Source organism: Chamaea fasciata, unplaced genomic scaffold (assembly GCF_029207755.1).
Source record: "Chamaea fasciata isolate MVZ Bird 193981 ecotype frontalis unplaced genomic scaffold, bChaFas1.0.hap1 SCAF_15, whole genome shotgun sequence".
NCBI classification, from domain to species: domain Eukaryota; kingdom Metazoa; phylum Chordata; class Aves; order Passeriformes; family Sylviidae; genus Chamaea; species Chamaea fasciata.
Window position 1 is genome coordinate 7,176,225 of NW_027094100.1, and position 16,909 is coordinate 7,193,133.

Genomic DNA, 16,909 nt, shown 5'->3' on the forward strand with positions numbered 1-16,909 from the left:
CTGTATCAGTGGCTAGATATTGTATCATCTCTTTTTAGTTATAAAATTTCACAAGTGGGAATCCAAAAGAACTGGGAACCTGACAGTTGAGCACTATTACCTCTGCCAGTAGAAGTGGTGCTTTAGAAAATTCTGTGTACAAAATGAAAACAACACAAAGCTCTTTTATAACCTATTAGCATTACTGATGTTTAATTTTAATTAACCCAGATCTTGTGGAGGATGGGAGCGGAGAATCATTAAAACACCACTGTACTGGTAATACCAGTGGTGGCAACACTGGTTAATTTTCCACAAAGTTCATTTTTTATTACTACTATTATTATTATTATCATCAACATCATCACAGTCAGTGTATATTTCTAAACTGCCTAGAGATGAACAGATTAAATGAATTGTACAAAAACTTCATGTAAGAATTAATCGGGATTCTAGCAATAGGCATGGAACAAAAGGAAACAAATTGTAGAAGATCTAGCAACCACCTGGGATAAGCTGGCACACGCAGAGGACACTTCTGGACTGGAAGGACACACAGCTGCATTGTCTCTGTCTTCAGTAAAATGTCTGTCTCTCAAGAATATGGTACCACTTGTGTGAAGAAGGGAAAAAATTGCAATGTTTTAGCCTCTTGATGAAAGAAGAAAATGTGTTCTTACTTCAGTCCCTGTTTTTCAACAGTTAGGGACACAAATTCTACAAACCCTTCCAGTTATTTTTAAAAAGCTTATGTGGAGAATAGGCAGACAGTTATTAAGTCATTTGTCTGTTGCAACAGAAGATTGGGAAGGGTTTGATCTTCGCTCAGGGAAGGACGTTGTCATTGCTCATAAAACCTTTCCTTTGAACACACTGGGGTTCTAACTGGGCCTGGATTGTACCCCCACTCCTGCCCTATTAAACCCTGAGAGAGCTTTTCCCTGGGGACTTTCCCATGCATCATCCAGTCAGGAGGGCAGTGATTGCTCCCTCCTCTTCCCCCAGCTCCATCCCTGTGAATCCTCTCGTGGGCTGAGCTGTGGTTCACAAGCTCCAGGGATCCCCTGGGATCCAAGGGGTCTGGTTGCATCCTGGACAGACCCTTTTTCCCCAGATCCTTCCTACAGCTCCAGGGTTGCTGCTGCCCAGCCTTGCCCTTCGCAGCTGAGGCAGAGGCTGCTCCCTGGACCACCTGGGGGCTTCTCTTCCCACTCCACGATGGAAAGACAAAACAGGCTCACATGTGCTATGGTGTAAAAACAGACACATCTCTCGGGAATTCCTTCTGGGAAGCTTTAAGGAATATGTAAAAGCTAAAGGATATAACCCCACAGCAAAACAAACTCAACACAGCGATTTATAAACTGATTCTGGAATTCTTCTGTATTTGTTGGCTGTTTTCAAGGAAATCACTCAATAATATATATTAATGATAATAACTTCACTCTATTATATTTTTAACTACAGCCAAAACATGGAGGGTAAGATTTATACAATTAGTTATTTATTAATGCTGAAATTTTAATGAATAAGACTCTCTTTCCATTACTGGAATACTTAAATGGAATGGCATTTTTTCTTTTTGACAGTATCTGCCTTGGTGTCTCCTTCACTTCATAAACAGCGACACATCAAAGATTTTACACTACTGTAAAAAACTCTGAAATATAATTCAGTGCTCCTATAGGGCTGTTTTCCTAGGATTTTCAGAATATGGAACTTATTTTCATTTCTGAGTATCTTAAAGGTCTTAGCACCCCTTCCTTTTTAGTAATCTTCTTTGTGTTTGCTGTGCACTACGGTCCTCCTAATAAAAGAAAATATTCAGACTCCCATTTTACAAGCTTTTAAAAGAACACCAGACTCCAGTGACTTGATAAACCTCCTTTTTTTACCCAAAGCTTAAAAAAAAAAAAGAGCAGATAACTTGGGAATGTGTGGCATTCTTATTTGCCTCGAAAGCCTTTGATTTGACAGTATTTGCAACCACATTTTGTATGCAGTGCTTCAAGACAAGCAGTAACTGGGTCTGCTTATCTGGGGCTCTGCAGCTCCTTGGTGGGAATGACTCTCTTTACATAAAATCCAAGCAAAATGTGCCTTTGCTCCTATTCCTTCATTGCACACAGAAAGCTAAGGAATTCTGGCAGTTTTTATGTAAATGTGGGGGGAATTGTATATTTTTAATTCAATTTTAATATCTTCATTTGGTGTCTTTGTGAGTGAGATCTTTCATTGGGCCTGAAAGGGGAATGTTTTGTCACAGTAACAATATTACTCATGATATCAGAGTTTTGGGTTTTTTCTTCAAATTAATTTAAGTCTATTCTACTTACAGCTTTGCAAGTCTTTAAAACGACCCCAGAGAATTCTGAATCAGGTCCTGAAATGCTTCAAATTAACTGAAAATTCAATATCAAGAAAAAAGAGACACCACAGGCAAGCCAAAAATTCTAGAAAATCTAGTGACGATATGAAATTGAAAGTACATTTTCAATTTTCAAAAGTCTGTTTCAGTAATTTCTAAAACCTCTCCATTATTTTGTCCCTTGAGTGTCTGATTTCTACAAATGAAAACAAGTAATTTCAAAACATGGGAGTTGCTGATTATTTTCACAGAGTGATTTCCTCCAACTCTACATTTCTTAAGTCAGTAAAAATGAAAAAACTGCCATTAGCTGATAATCTTTATCTTATTTATTCTGCATGTAGAAAACCCCTATGACCAAACAAGCTTAATTTTTACAGGAAAAAATGGGAAGAAGTTTTGAGCTAAGAAAATGTGTTTTCTCTGCATCAGCAGAAATAACAGAGAAACAGCTGAAATATCAGTGGTGGATCATAAGCCCCTTCTCATGTTAGTCTGTGCAGCTGAACTGTATGATAGCAGCTTGTTAGGCTGTAGGTTTTTATTGAAATGCCTATTGAGTAAAACATAATTCATGCTGCTGCTCGCCCTTAAAACAGGAAATAATATACCCATTTAACTTAATCACAATTTATATTACATGTGCATATTTCTAAACAAGTGCTGTAGATGGAGAGTTTGGTAGCAATAATATTTATGAATTACACTTTTAGTTAGCAAAGGAAAATGTGTGACCTCTTACATTTTGTTTGACATTTGAATTTGGTATCCCGTATATGTGACATGGGTGATGGATGCTTATTAACACAGTGTATAAACAGGAAATGCTTCTAAGCTGACCATTTATTAGTGCAGTATGTGTTCAATCTGAAATTTGAATTTTAGCTGCAGTATTCTTCTCTGATGACTGCAGAGCTGAAATAAAGGTGGGTTTCTTTTTTGTTTTGTTTTGGTTTTTTTTCCTCGTTTGCTTTCTTCTACAGAATGGACAGATTTAACAGTGTAAATTGTGCATCTAAATCAATCTCCCCTATGCAACTTGAGTAAGTGCATGAACACGAAGACTTGCCTTTGAAAAACAGAGACATAGGAAGCGTATGAAGTGAAAGGATTTTGTAGAATTCATGGTGAATTTTCCTGGTTAAATAAATAAATATACGCACCCACATTCCTCTCCGTGTCCTGACGTACGCACTGAGCCATTTCCCCCTTTACTTCATTACTGCAGAAAGGCAGGGAAGCACCATTCCTTCCCCAGGAGTCTGACAGCTGATCCACTTTGGATCTGCCCTCCAGGACTGGAGACATCATAATTTTTCACTCACACTTAATTGCTCCTTCCAAAGGACCCACCCTTAAATTCCTGACAAATATCTGAAAAGCTTTGTCAGTGAAAGTTTCAACACTTCATCTTATCAAAGCAGAAGTGAAAACTCCACGTATTTAGGAGGTTTCTCCCAGCAGAGAACAAGGATATAATTTTTTTCTAAAAAGAAGCCAGTCCTCTCCACTTTTCCTGATGATTTACTGGAGGAAATACATAGAATAATACAGAGACAGTTTCCCTTTCTGTATCCCATTTAAAACAAGCCCTCAGGAGAGGGAACATGCATCTAGTTTTCCTAAGCACAGCCTTAATATTCCAAAGCATTTGAATAAAATTTATTTGTTTAACAAAAGAACTATGACGACATGGTAAAGTGACTCAAAGTGAAGATTTTATTTTAAATATCTCTGTTCAAAGAATTCTCCTGTATTGCACAGTGTAGGTCAGGGAAATTATCATCTATGTAAAAAGTCAGTTAAGAACTTCCAGCTAGCCATTAAAAGCAGCAGGTATGAGACCATCTCAACTGTTACTGTTAAATACCTTTACTGAATACACAGCTTTCCACAGTGCAGGACCCAATCACAGGAAGGTTAGCAACCTGGAAATTGAAACTGGCAGATCTTTAATCTAACATTCTGCTTTTCAGTGGAAAAAAGTAACGTCTTTATAGATGAGAGTCAAAGGTTAAATTTAGTTTGTATCAAATTACAAAAATATGCTTTTGGTGAGGTTAGATTCTCATGCTCAGAGCAATTCAAACTGTAATGAAAGCAAACATTGAAAGAGATAATCCCATTAAAGATGAACTATTCACTTTAACCTCAAATATTTGGTAACTAAAATAAAACCATCCTAGTAGGAGGATGAAGTTCAGCTCTTAAGGGAAACTGGAACTCAATATTATACCTCAGACTGCACAAGAGAAAAAAAAAACAACCAGCTCTCCTGTTTCTAAAATAAAATGTTATTTGGGGGGAACAAATTAATTCATGTTCTTCTCTTGAGGTCTACACAAAACAGTGGTGACCTTTCTGGCAGTGTGTGCTCATACACTGCAGGGTAAAGTGTGCTTTTCTCCAAACAGCAGCTTGTGCAGACACAGGAACCCCGGGCTGTGCTGCCGACAGCGGGGAGTAAGGAGGAGCAGGGGGATGGATGTCTGCTCTGGGAACAGCTCAGAGTCACCAGGGGCTTCCCACTGCTCAGCTCTGTGCCTGCTCCTCCTCCCAACACCACCGGCACTGGGATGTCCTCCTTCCATGGCAGAACCCTCAGCCCTCAGCTGGCTTCTGAGAGGGAACTGGTTCAGACAAAAACCTCGAGTTTCAGCTCAGAATAAAAGCTGAGCAACCCTGATTTCAGCCTCCCCAGTCTGTCCCCTGAGCCACCCCAGCCTGGCACAAGGAGGGAGCACAGTGGGACCCCTAACCTGGGGCTGGCTCTGGGTACTCAGTGTGGTTTGGAGATCCTGGTAGTTTCAGATTATCCACTTCTCTGAACTAAAAGGGAAGCAAGAAATATTTGAAAAGCCCCATTGCTAAAGAATTGAGCTCTTTAATATAATGTGACAAAGCTTTTGACTTTGAAGAAATACCAAAAAACATCTTTAATCCCTGAACTTCTGATACCCCATTGAAAACTCACCCATAAATGCAGCCACAGCCAGAGCCTTTCTTCATTCCGCAGAGGCCTGGATGATGATTTAAAGAATTTGGGAAGAGTCTCATATTCTTTCTTTTTACAACTTAAAATAGACTGAAAAGACTTTTTTTTTTTTTTTTTTTTAAGGTTAAGAAAAAATATCATAGACTGATATTTCTTTTTTATGCCAAGTTTCAGCCTGGAGAAAATTTTATGGCTGAGTTCTAATCCACTGCAACCCCTGGTTTATAACAGAAATGCTGACACAATGATAACTGCAGCGTTACAAATGCTGGAGCTATGATATTTATTGCTCCCTAGTGCCAGCTGGGGTTAATCCTTATTAAATGCATTCATTCTCTGGCCTGGTGGAGAACAGATCACTCAGTGATCAGGCAGAGTTTGGGTCCCTGGTAGCGTTAGTGGAAGATATCACAGAGGACACAGTAAGTGAGGAGTCTTTAAGGGGGCTACTGAAGGTGTTTTTGGGGATTAAGTGGCCTTCTCTGGGGGTTTGAGCTCAAATCCAGAGTGTCTGTGCTGAGTAGTGTCTTTGCAGCAATGGAACAGCACGCGCTGAGAACTTTGTTCTTTTTAGTATCAAGGAAGAGTATGAAAGGAAACGTGACGTGGTCATGTATCTGCACAGTCAGCAGTGGAACAGATCCTACTGATTAGGAATTATCAATCTCCCAGGTGATATCCCAGATGGCATATCCAGGTGTGAACCCAAATATCCCAGATGAGTGAACCCAAATAACCCAAATCCTTTGGCATTGAACTGTCCTGGTGTTGGAAGAGTGGAGGAATTACAAGATCCCTGTTTAGTACATACCAACTTATTCTTTCAATACTACCCAAGAAAGTGAAAACTACATCTTAATTTTATTCACAAGTTTTTCACATCCCACTGATGCCTTAAGTTTTAGCTTTCGTATTTTCCAGATTTTGTACTGCATTAGTGCATTACTCTGAACTTCATATAAAGTGTTAGCAAGTTCTCTTCACAGTTCAGTTGGACTAAACAATCCTTTTCCAGCCCGAAAACAAAGGACACTGTTGCAGCTTCAGGCCCAAAAAGTATAAACAACAGTGAATTGAGGAAAGCAATCTGGGAGGATGGGACTTCATAACCTGAAGCTGTAATTGGACAATTAACACCATATGGAAATGGACCAAAACATAAAAGAGTGAAAACTCGTGGCTCATCATCCATCTAGGGTGTAGCCTCAGCCAGGCTCTTGTACTGCCCAAGGTGTATCCTTTGAAGGCCTTTTAATAAATACCTGCTTTATTCCTTTAACACTGTCAAGCCTCTGTTTCAGGTAGCCTCCCAAGACATCAGCACCCTCACACACATTTATATTTTAGCAACAGAGGAACTGAAAATCTCACAAAAATTTCTCAATAAAGCTGTGTGGGACTACGGGTAATTTTTTCCCAGAGGTTTACACACCAACATGGTGCTTGCTGTATTTGTATGGCAAACTGGACACACATGAAGGAAAGTTGCAGATTCATTTTAGAAAATAGTAGGATACAGTGGGCATTTTTTCATCTTGCTCTGGGTTCTGCAGAATGAGCCTTGGCTCACCTGCCCAGCTCTCAGCCTGCAGACCTAAAGCGAAGGGGGCTGCTAGCTATGAAAAAAAATCTCAGGACCAAAGGAGTGAGCATGTGTGCAAAGTTCACCACGAGTTCAGTGAATGATCATATTTTCCCCACAATAATAAATACTTCTATAATTTATAAATGCCTCGAAAGGCTGAGATATGTGGGGGATGCAGAATCAAAGTGGCTTGACAGGAGAGAGACAAAGGAATGAGCCAGAGAGTGAACTGACTACTAAAATTCCTCGTCTCTGATTTGTTTCTTTTAGAACTTGTCCCCAGAGAAAAGGCTGCACTTTCTAGAGAGGCTTAAAAAATCAAAAGAAATCCTCTGGGCTTGTGAACAGCCAAGAAGAATTTTAAAAACCTTCAATTTGAATGCAGAGCCAAAGAGTAATACTCAAGATTTTCTGCTCTCTATTTGATAATAGTTTTTTAAAACATGAGCAATGAGATGGGGAGAAAAGTCAGGCTTTTTACAAAAAAGATTAAAATCAGAGATATGTTTTCTTCATTTCAAGGCAATGTTCTGCCTTGTTACGCGCAAGCTTTCTTGTAAAAGACAACCAAAGTAATTTTCATCAGAACTACTTAAAAGAAAAACAAGGAACGTTCGAGAGAACAGAAAGCCATGTTTTCAGTATTAGGAAAAACATGAATGTTTTTATTAAAAAGTCATTTTGAAAGAAATGGGGCTAATGTACTTTCCCTTGATATTCAGAGAAGCTGGAAATCAAAATAAAAATAGCTTTATTTTTGTTTAAAATTTCCACAGGGCAAAATGCAGTGTCATGACCTTGTCTAACAGATGGAAAATAGAAAAATGTCCATGTGAAGAAAACAGCCACTGGAACATTCAGGAAGGTCCCTTTAGGAGGCAAAAAACACTCGTTTTCATTTACCTTCTGTCAGGTACAAAGGTTTTGTGTTGAACCCTGGACTCCAGGGAAGCAGGACAGACCAAGCACAGGGCTGCAAGTTCTGAGCGTCCCCAAAGCCAGGGAATTTTTAATGGGAGCTGGGAGGGGTGAGTGCCTGTCAGAGCCAGTTAGAATCAATGGGATGGAGCTGTGGAAGGACAGGCAGGGACAGCCAGGCGTTGCTGCTTCACCTGGTGCTGTCCACTGCCCCAGGCTAAGGAAAAAAGGGTTTGGGGAAAGATGGGCACTATGCACTTGACAAAACTGCTGGCACAGAGAAATTATTAACAGGAGAAAAGGACAATATTAAACCCAACTGAAACACTTGCAAAGATGCCAGAAGCTTTCACAGAATCATTGAGGTTAGAAAATATCTCCAAGATAATCTAGTCCAACCTTTCATGGCCTTTTCTGCAGAATGGAGGGGGAAATTCAGAGGTTCCTTACTTGTACGGCTGCTTAGCCTCCCTTGGCCACCTTTTTTTTCTCCCTGCCATCATTTTGAAGAGGGATTGAGCTCTACAACTGGAAGAAATGTTTTCTCACCCGTTAGCCATTTGATCCAGAGAGAGATTCTCACAGAAATCAAACACAGCCTCTTATCAGCTGCTCCACCAGCACAGACTGGTCCAACACAGCTTTGTACATCTTTGAAGTTCTCAGCTTAAGTGAGCCAGGTCTTTTTATAAGGTTGCATGTGAAATTGTCAGAAGAATGAAACCATTTGCAGATGGTGGAGTGATCAAGATGGTACAATATCTCACTTGTGTTTGCCCCCATTTCCACGGGAAGAAAATAAAAGGAAAAGGGAGAAAGGGGGAAAACAAAGTAAAAGCATTGGAAGGACAGAGAAACTCCAGCAAACAGAATTCCTTTGACAAATCGGTGTTGAAGGAGTTAGTGAGATTTCTGGCAAAACCACCAGGACTCCGAAGACAAGCTGACTGCTGCAAAATTTATTACTTTGCTTTCATGAAACCCCTGACATCAAGGACTTTTGTAGTGACTGATTTTTGTCAGAATAATACTGCAGGAACTGGAAGTGACAGATGATTTTCTTGGACATGAAGCCTGTGCGTAATGGCATGAGAAAAAGGACATAAAAAAGTCTGCCCTGAAGCAGCTTAATGCGGCCCTGGAGAGCAGAGCTGTTATCACAGCTTACTGATGCAGTCACAGCAAGAGGGGCTGTTATAAAGAAATGGATCCTGAAGTCACACAGTTCAGCATGGGAAAGATTTCCTGAGTTGTGCTCCCTTATGACAGCCTCGTGGAGGCTGGGGCTGGCAGGAGGAAATCAAGCAGAGGGACGTACCTCCAGGAATGAAATAGAAACTGGCTTTATTGTGTCACATCCGTCCCCTGCACTGCAGCACCAGAGGATCACATGCAGCAACAATAAATACACTGAGCTTGACGGGTGTTGCTGGGGTTGTGGCTGGGTTCCAGACCAGCCATGGTATCAGAAGCTTGTGTGTGGACAACTTTTCAAATGTAATTAATACAGAGCATCTAGGATAATGTGAATATAGATAAGTTGGGGAATAATTTAACATGTTGTCAAATGTTATGGAGGATATTTTCAAAGGAAACTATTGATTAAAATATTAACCTCCCTTGCCCCCAGTACACAGGTCATTAAAATTGCTCTGAGCCCCATCCAAACTGGCCTTGAACATTTCCAGGGGTGGAGCATCCATAGCTTCTCTGGGCAACCTGTGTCACTGTTTCACCACCTCACAGGGAAGAATATCTTCCTAATATCTACTCTAACCTGCCCTTTGTCAGTTTAAAGCCATTCCTCGCTGTCCCTTGGGGGAGACATCTGTTCTGATTTTCTTTCCATCAGAAGGTGCCAGTTGAAAATCAGACATGGAATCCCAGTGCTCTGTTGTTGTTAAACCTAATGGCCAGTGTGGCAGCAAGATACCATGATCTTCTCTGGATCTCTCAGTACATTTTCTGTGCTGTACAAACGCGTCTTTCTGCTTTGGTTGCACCTCAGCAGTGTAATCATTCTTGCTTTCAGTGGAAATGTTGTGAGGCATACAGTTGCTGTTTATACATTTTTGTGCAGAAAGGAAAAATCTTTTCAGGCCCCAAACTATGTATTTATTAAAATAAGGTTTTGTTTAGACTTGCCTAAATTTTGGTTGTACATTTGGAAGTAGGGTTTATCCAAGACATAAATCTGCCTGAATAAAAATCAGAAAAAAATGCTTTATATTTACTTATATTGGATGTGTAGAAGATTACCTTCCTGAATGATAAATACAACTCCTACTGGAACAGGGAAGTACTTTCACAATCAGGCAATGCATCACTCTGGAATGTGCTGCAACTCCTTTTGTCTTTTTTGTTCCACACAAAAGGAAAAATGAGGAACCACTATTGAAACATCCATATGTGTGAGGCCATTAGTGGGATTTTATAATTCATACAATCACACAGAATGTGACAGGATTTCCAAGTACTGAACTGGCAGACACTTAGAGATGCTGTAAATTAACCCACACATGAACCTGCCGACTCTTGCCTTTCTCTTTGTTGCCTCATTTCAGCTGAATTGACAAGACAGGATTTCTCCCTGGATCCTGGTACATTACGTACACCTGTCAAGCAGAAGCTTCAAGTCAGCCCTGGGGAGCATCTTTAAAAGACAGTGCTGCAATACCAATGAATTCTCCATCCACTGGCAGTCTGTGTTTTTAATAGGATCATCGATTTAAGAACACACTGACCAAACCACTGCCATTTTCATGCACACACTCAGGGCAAAGAATGATAATACTTGGGGCTGGACCTGCGCCTCCTCTTGCACACCCACAAATGAGGGTAGGTCTCAGCAGCAGTCAAAGAGCAGTGCCTTGTGTCAGGAGGGAGGGCGAGGAGAAGGCTTTCCAGAGAAGCTGTGGATGCCTGACCCCTCAAAGGGTTCAAGGCCAGGTTGGACGTGGTTTGGAGCAACCTGGGATAGTGGAAGGTGCCTCTACGCATGACAGAGGACTGGGATGAGATGAGCATTAAGGTCTCTTCCTGCACAAACCATTCTATGACTGTGTGATAAGGTCACTCTGCCAGGCAGTGGCTGCTGTGTTTGCAGGGGTGCAAGGCCCCGAAGGATGCAGAGACGGATGCTTCTGCAGGAAGTCTGGATTTCAGTGAAATACAGCTCCAACCAAGAGTTGACAGTAACTTTCCTGAGTGTTGCTGATTTCTCTTAGCCAACATTACAGTATCCTGGCCCCAGAGCTTGGCTAAGAGCTTGGAACACAGAGCTGCTCCCCAGGGCTGCCATGAGCAGCCTGCAGCTTATTCTGAGCAACTGCTCCCCTGACTTCTCCCAAAAATTCATGAAAGAAGCTTGAGTGCTCAGCTGGGTCCAGGGGACACCCTCTCCACTCCTCCAGAGTTGGGGAGTCACTGGTCTGCACATGTACCTCTCTAAATCCTGGCTGCCTGCTCAGGAATGTAGATACCAGCTCGGCCCTGGGCTCATAAAGCAGATGAAGTGTTGCCTCGCATTTCAGAAAGAATGTCTTAACACCAGCAGGACTTTGCTGGCTGCTTTTATTCAAAACCTTCTGTTTGCTTTGTAAAAGATGGGAGGATACAGCTGAGTTTAAACTGGGCTAAAGTATGTCACTGACTTTTTTCTTTTTTATTGTATTTTTTCAAGTTACGCTGGCTTCTAAATTTATGAACTATTTTTAAAGGACTCCTTACATAAGCATATTTAGATGGTTTAAATTTCTTCTTAATAAGTGGAAAGATTTACTAAAACAGGCCTGATGTGATGACTTGGGAGGGATTATTCACCACTGATGCCAATATATTCCAGACAGCCTGAAGAATTAAGCACTCTGGGTGTCGAAAGCAATCTGAGTATCACCTAAAACTTGTGCTAATGGAGCTCTGGTCTGCAAGGGGCAAGAGTGTCAGGAATCCAATGCAAACCAAGGGACTGCATGGAGGGCAAAGGCAGGTAAGAACAAACTTTGCATTTTTATTGGACCTTTTCAAGTGATGATGTAGCCAAGCTCTGCAAAGAAATCTGTCTGATAAAGATGTGAGGCAAAGCACAGCTCTGATAAATGATGGGCTACAACTGCATTCCTACCAAGTGCTGCTGTCACTCACTAGGCAAATTTATCGTATTTTATTCTAAAGTGCATTGGATCCCAGGGTTAGGAATTTTCCTCTGACCCTCTTATCGTGCTTGTGGTTTCACTTGTCTTTAAGGAATCAGATTTAACCACTTATAAACAGAATTTACGAACAATTTTTCATGGCGATCTCTCAGATGGGAAAGGAGTCCCAAGGAGCTGCAGACACTTCCATAGGATCAGTTCCTGCAGGTAGCACTGGCAGGATCCTGGCAGGATGCACTCCCTGTGAGGAATGCTTTCCAGGAAGATCATTCAGGCATTGATTTGTGGAGGAGTAACCAGAAGGAACGATAGGAATTGTTCCCCAGGATGAAGCCTGGCCAAGTATGAGTAGGATGCTTTTTTTGTAAATCAGGTAAGCTCAGCTCCATGTGATGTACCTGCTTGGATAAGTCTGAGTGCCCTGCAGAAGGCAGAGGTGCCCCTAACTCTGACCAATATTCCTAAGTGAGTATTTTCTCAGATCATGTTCCCCTGACAGCTGTAGAGCAGCGTGAAGGTTATAGTTCAGTAGTCCCAGCTTTCCTCCTCGTGGCCACCTGTTATAATGTAATAGAGACTGTTAAAAACCTATTTAAAGGTGAGCTTGATATGGTTTTTTTTTCTGTAACAGCTACAAGGATGTCATATTTTTGTTAAGGGAGAGAGAAAAGGCTCATTTAATTGCAAATGAATAAACTCATCCAATGGCAGAGCCTTGAAAATCCCTTTTAAACCCGGTGTGGATATGAATTTATTTCATTTATTCTGTTTCCTGTTACCCTCTTTGGTCAAGTGCCATTTCTATTCCAGACCATGCATGACACTCACTGTCACAGTGACCCAAATCACACTGACTATTCAGTTCATCTGTTTTGTGCTAAAGTCATTACCAAAAATTGCTGACATTTCACTGGCAGTGAAGAGGTGCATGGGTTCACTTCCTTTTACCACAGTCACCTGCATGTTTTATTAACAAGCAGCTGAAAGCCAGCACTTCAGGAAGATATTGCAGGTGAAGAAATCATACTTGGAGGATGACTGAAATATTTGTCTCCTGTTAAATGGGTGGGTCATAACAGGGGGCAGAAATGTGAGGAGGAGCCTCACTGGGAGTCCTGACCAAGGCCATCCAGCTGATTGCACCCTGAACAAACTACGTGACAAGGCTGAGTATCAAAACATCCAAACGTGCTGCTGGCAGCATTGCCTCTTTTTGTTTTTTAACTTCAGAAATCAACAAGTCTGAAATGTGCCAGGCTGAGGTCCAGGTCTTTCTGGGATCTGTGCAAGGGTGTTTCTAAGAAGACTGTAGAAAGTTCCACTTGGCACATCCTACTGTATGACATAACCAGTGATCAAAGCACACATTCCAAATCTTGTTTAACATCTTTCCTTCCACAGCTATAAAAACCAAGAGCAGCATGAAGTGCTAGAGGCCTTACCGCAGGAAAGAAGTTCTGTACACCAGAAACATGGATTTTTTTTTTTTTTTGGTAGTTTTTGTTATTATTGTTGTTGCTAGTGTGTTTGTGAGGAGTGATTCAAAGATGTCTTGACTGCACTGAGTAAGAGCTGACTGCAAGATAAACACTGACATAATTCTATTTCTATTTTTATCTATCAAATAGTCACCTTTGAAACCAAGGCCTGGAAAGTTTTGGCTAGGGAAATGGCACCAATTCCAAGTCTGGAATCTCATTTTGCTACACAAACAGTTACCCCTGTTCAAAATTAGAGGCTTGCTTGGGCTTCCCTACAGCTGAACACTAGAAAGGGAAGTTAAGATACAGATGTCCATTGGGCTACACACAATCATTTTTAACACCATACGGCATGCAAGAATGTCAAGATCCTGACTGCAGTCTGGAGGACAGGTACAGCTGAGGTAATTTTATGCTGAGCTCCCATTCCCTCTGTTCCCACTAGCAAAGCAGCCTCATGGGTGCCTGGTGGAAGACAGGCTGCCAGGGTTGGGATCTTTGCGTTTCTGTGTCTCCCTCCTTGGGAACTAAAGGCTTCAGTGGTACCTGGGTCTGGTTTTGGATCTTCCTCCCTCCTTCTCTTGCAAGCATTAAAAACATTTATTACCTTTACTTACCAGCTAAATTACTTTATTCTACATTATTTCTTCATACCAACTTATTCAGTCAGGAGATCTGATTCACATTTGTCTACTATGTAAAGCGTCTAAGAAGGGAAGTAAATTGTACTGCTCTTGTCAAATCCATGGCGGTAAGAGACACTCAGCCCAATCTTCCCTCTGCCACAGCCCTTAGGTATTCCCGCAACCCCTACACTGCAGGAAAATGAATTGGCTAGATCCATATGAAGCAATTCTGGCAGGGAAAAAAGAATTCTGGCACACTCAGCTGAAAGATAGGTTTTAGCATTTTGAATATAATTTCAAATTTCAAGATAACTGTTCCTTTGAGGAGCTCTAACTATAAATCCTAAAGTGCCTGTAAGGAGTTGGGTAGGAGCCAAAAATGCCAAGTCAGGGGAAAATAATTGTTTTCAAATGGTGACAAACCTGCAAGGTCGGCACAGAACAGAGGGGCTGTACTGCTGGATGGAGATAGCCCTGTAACTCAGGGCTGTGAGTTCCGTACACTAAACAGAGCCTAACATCTCCACAGGGTGTTGGACTGCTGCAAAGGCAGAAGGGAACTGGCCTGCACTGGTCTAACTCACATGGCAGAAACGATTTTGAAAGATAATCTAAAGACATGAGGTATAGACATGGTGTGCAGTGCTAAAGCTTTGGCTCGTTCTGGTTTCATTTCCCTGAGGTGAAGAAATTACAGATTTTGTATTTTTTAAATTATTGCAATGCAAATAATTTGACAGCTTGGTCTGGAGGTTTTTGTGTCGTGAAATGTTGTTTGAAATTGTGCAAGGCAATACAATAATTGCATAGTCAAGCATGTCTAAGGATGAAGGATACTTTGTGTTAGAGGCTGGGAATTTGCCACTGGTGAGGGTCCGGATTCCTTCACGCCTTGGGCAGATTCCTATACAGTGTGGGAGGGGTACCCAGGCTTCAGGAATAGCACTGCTTTGAAACCGCAGTTGCAAGTCATGAGGAATCAGCTTGAGGGAGCCTGGTGATTACTTTCTAAGGATATCTACACATAAAAAAGTATGCCTGGGGGTATAAATCAGCATAGCTCTGCTGGCTGCTGCATAGCTGCATCCATCTCCTCCGGCTGAGGATCTGGACAAAAGTACTCCAGCAACACAGAGGACTGAAAACTGCCAGAACACCTTTAAAGCTCATGTGCCAGCATGCAAGAGAGGCGTTCAGCTGTGTGGAGTGGACTTCTTTCATCTGGGGCAGTTAAAGCAGAAAAGTGAACTTTAGGTTCTCACAATTTTACTGCATCTGTTAAAGCAGTATTGGCTTTCAGCAATGAAATGAGTGTTCAGGCCAAGTGTCTCTGCAGAATTTCGGGCACTCCACGAAGAGATAAAATTTCAATTGCAGAAACAAGAGAAAGTACCAGACACAAATGTACCACATATTACATTTAAGGAAAGACAATGAAGAGGCAGGTTACACCGTGGGAATAGGCAGCAGCTGGTGGCTGACTCTGGCGTTACGACGAAGTCACCGACGAGGCCACAAAAAAATTAAGAAAATTATTAAGTAAGGGCAGCCTGCCCTGAAGTAATCCAGGAGGGCTGGTCTGCAGGCGAGCAGCGGAGAACAGCTATGATCTGGGCCTGGGCTCCACGCCGGGTCCCCTGCTCCCCGGCAGACGGAGTTGGCAGCAGCCTGGATCGTTCTCTGGTGGCCCCTTGGGCCAGAAAGAGGAGGTCCATTGGCAGCCCAGCGAGGGGCCAGAGCCAGCTCCCCCTGCCAGAACTCAGGCGGCTGCACGGGCGCTGAGGGAAAGGCTGGGGCAGGGCCCCTTGGAGCAGCACACGGGGCTGGCCAGGACACACCCCAGAGCCGGCGGGGCCAGGCCAGGGCCACTCACCTGTCCGAGCGTCCGCGGGTCCCGAGGCGGGCGTGGGCCAGAGCTGGGCACCGGCGTGGCTGTGGCGGTGGCACTGTCCCACCTGGCCAGAGCTCCTTCGGGCTGGGTGTGGAGAGTTCCTGGGGCCACTTGTGCTGCAGCGGCTCCTGCGTGTGCAAGAGGCTGCAGCTCTGCTTCCCCCATGGCTCTGCTTCCCCCTGCGCAGGGCTCGCTGCACGTCTTTTCTCTTCCCACTGCTGGTCCGGACAGGCCTCCTGCTCATCCTTTCAGTGCATTAAAAAGGCCTCAGCCCCTTCTCTAGCATCTTAAAACACAGTGCTGGGAAGGTCAGCAGTGGCAGAGGTGACAGGCAGAGCTGGAGTAACCACCGCACCCTTGCGCTTACAGCCCCTGCAATTACCTTCTGTCTAGGTGAGAATCTCTCTCTGTGGTTATCTGGCTCTTCCAAATTTCATCAGCTGGAGAGCTGCATCTTTGGGATTATCCTCTCAGCATCCTTGCCTACCCCTTAATGTCACAGGCTTTGGCCTGTTAGTCCACTTATAGCTTGTCTCAATTCCAGCCTCATCCTCCTGCAAGGGTAACTCACAAATAAAGCAAAGTGGGAGTTGCCATGTTAATGTGCTTTCCTTGAGCCCTCGGGGAAAGGTCCTGAACATGATTTCTTCCGCTTGGATGGAAAGAGGAATTTCTGTTGGAGCCTCCATGAAATTACAGTCTTCTTTTTTTATGCAATGTAAACCAAAGTAAATATTACCTTAGAGTCTCCTATTCGTGTTGCAATAAAATGAGACACTTCCTTGGAAATAAGTTTTAAGACACGAGTCTTGTAATGTTGGGATTTATTGGAGTGGAGTTCACAGCTGACCTGAGGTCTAGAGGGTTTGGAAGCAATAGTCTGTGTGAACTTCCCCTTCTCCAGCACATGAG